Below are 2,913 nucleotides of genomic sequence, written 5' to 3'. Positions count from 1 at the left end.
TCTGACCCGCCTCGAAAAACGATTCATACCGATTACCCGTTAACCGATTACCCGGTTTCAAATCACAATAACCAATTCAGGCTTTTTGTTCAGCCATTGATGCCGTTCGTCTTCCTCTTGCATTGTTCTTCTCCTTGTACGACATTAATTTCCTCGTGCCCCCCCCCCTGAGATCAATTAGCATTAAATTAGGGAGAAGGTCTTCGCAAGGTTTAAGGACAACGATGGCGCCGGAGAGGCTGGACAGGGCGGCCTGTGTGAGGAAATCTTCGGTGCGGCCGGTGAGGTTGCCGTCAGAGTATTTATCAGTCATTTGGAGGTACTCAACCACGCAACGAAGAGCCGCCACGTTCTGGACTGTGATCTCGAAGTTGACATCGTAACAAAACTTGGCAGTTTTCAGACCTTATGCAAAGAGAAATTTGCTTCATAAACCACAACTACGACATCAGTTGGAATTTCTTGGGAAAAAACCCTGCAACAGAGTAGCAAATCATATTAATTTCTTTTCAATACAAAGAAAACCCAGATAAAAAAGAGTATGCAGCATCTTCTCCGTCACGGCATCTTCTCCGGCCTGCTCGTCCTCTAGGAAACGACGCCGTCATCCAACTTCCTTCTCTTCTCAATACCCACCAGTAACAGTCAGTCTCTCTCTCTCTCTCTCTCTCTCTCTCTCTCTCTCTCTCTCTCTCTCTCTCTTTGTGAGCAAACGAGGAAGGCAGAGGAAGAGAATCGCCTCTCTCTATGGTACCACACGGGGCTAAAAGCCTGAAAATCGTAATGGGTTAAAATCGGGTAATGGGTAATACCCATTTTCGATTTTAACTTAAACGGGTCGATTTTTCGGATCGGGCAAAAGTAGGTTTTCGGGCCGGGTCGGTATTTCGGGCTTTTTCTTCAGCCCTACATTCAATATGATTGGTTAGAAGTTAGACTTAAATAAAAATTATGCTAATTTAAATTTTAAATATGAAGACAACATTATTAGTATACAGATTAGTACGTAAATTCACTTGTACTTAACAAAACTCATATATTATACCTTAATATTGATGAAAAAATAAAATTAATAAAGTAAGAGATAACAGCTCATAGATAACATCGAATAGTTTGAAGTTCATGAGTTATCTATTAAACCAAGACAGACTTGGTCCCTTCCAAAGCAATAAATTGCTTTAGAACAAAACCAAGCGACCACAAATTAAATGGTACCAGAAGTGGCCTTGGGCTTACAGTTACTGGAGGGGGCATTTCTTATGGCCTGGCTCACTTGTCTTTCGTTAGAACTAGAAAAGACCATATGATGGGTCAGTTTTATAAGCCTTTTTTTTTCCCTCTTTTGTTTAGCCCATTTTGGACTTTATTTTAATTTTGGACTCGGCCCACCACTTTGCTTTTGGGTAGCTGAAAGGTTCACAATTCTCCACTCCATGTAATTCTTAGTAAAAATAAATTACCCCAAAAAAAAAAAAAATGATGGATAAGATAGAATGATGCATTTTAGAGAGGAAAATGATACACTTAGGCATGTTTGGTAAATAATATGAGAATTTTGAATCGAAATGAAAATTTAAAATATTATTTTTGGATATTATTATTATCTTGAAATTTTAAAAAGTTGAATTGAAATTTTAAAAAGTTAAATTATTTATTATATTTTGTGTGAAAATTTAAAAAAGTTGTAATGATGAGATGAGAATTTTGAGTTGAGATGTATCTTCCAAACTTGTCCGATCACAACTGTTTTACTATTTAGATGTTTTTTTTTTTTTTCCTTTTTGCTCTTTGAATCTGGAATAAAAATCTTAGAATATGTCCTTTTTGCAGTTGTCTCCTGTATTCCGTCTCCCTGGAGGTTGGAGGGGCCTTTTCGTCTCTAGTCATACTAAGCATTGACTCTCTCTTTTAAGAGATTTAGAAATTAAGATAATGTCTGTCACTTTGTGTACGGGGCAGCTCCTGAGCAGTTGCGTTAGTTGACTTATAGTCTGGTTTTCTTATTTTGATAAGTTACAATTGTAACTTCGTTTTCTGAATAAAAAGTAGTTTGTGTACTAATATGTGTATTAATTTATTATAATTAGTTAAAAAGTAGATTTTATTAAAAATAGTACTAATTTAAATTTTAAATATAAAAGAATTAATATTAATACACAGATTAATACGTGATTTTGTTTATATGAAACAAAACTCTAATATAAAATACATAAACTCAGAGCTAAAACTCAGCTGAGTGAGAAGGACACTGTTATTCCTACCAAGACTGTAGCACAAGAAAAGTCACCGAGAAGGCCATTTGGCTATTTTTTATGCATTTTTTTTAATCCCTTTAAACATTTAAAAACAATCACAAAATCATTAAGCTTTTCCGAGTGAGAAACTAAGGACACGGTTAGAAGACATTGACCAACGTTAATAGTTATCAACCATATATCTTTTTATATATTAAAAAACTGATCAACTTTCAAAAAAACGCTCAACGGCCAACAATAAATCCAACGTAATTCCCACATCAGTCGCTAAACGCATTTCAAAAATCACCATGAAAAGACATTAAACAAACGTTACAACCAATATTTATTGAAAAAGACCAACATTTGGATGCTGAGTGGCCGAGTTGGTGATGGTTGGAAGTTTGGGAATTTATGCTCAAACTGTGCGCCATTGCATTTAAGTTCAGGATCAAGAGTACTTTGGCGTTTATTACTTTTATACGTATTTAAATTTTAATACGTACGTGCAATTAAGCTTTCTTTTGTTGAGGAACATTTTTATAAAGTAATTTATAAAAATAACATCATTTTTTAAAAATAATCTTAAATAAAAATATTATTATAAAATATATTGTGAAATGTGACTTGTATGGATCATTATTCTTTATAAAAGCTCAAATTTGGCTCCATTTTTCCT

The sequence above is a fragment of the Carya illinoinensis genome, chromosome 16 (genome assembly GCF_018687715.1).
Source record: "Carya illinoinensis cultivar Pawnee chromosome 16, C.illinoinensisPawnee_v1, whole genome shotgun sequence".
NCBI classification, from domain to species: Eukaryota; Viridiplantae; Streptophyta; class Magnoliopsida; order Fagales; family Juglandaceae; genus Carya; species Carya illinoinensis.
Note: the sequence above shows the minus strand (reverse complement) of the source record.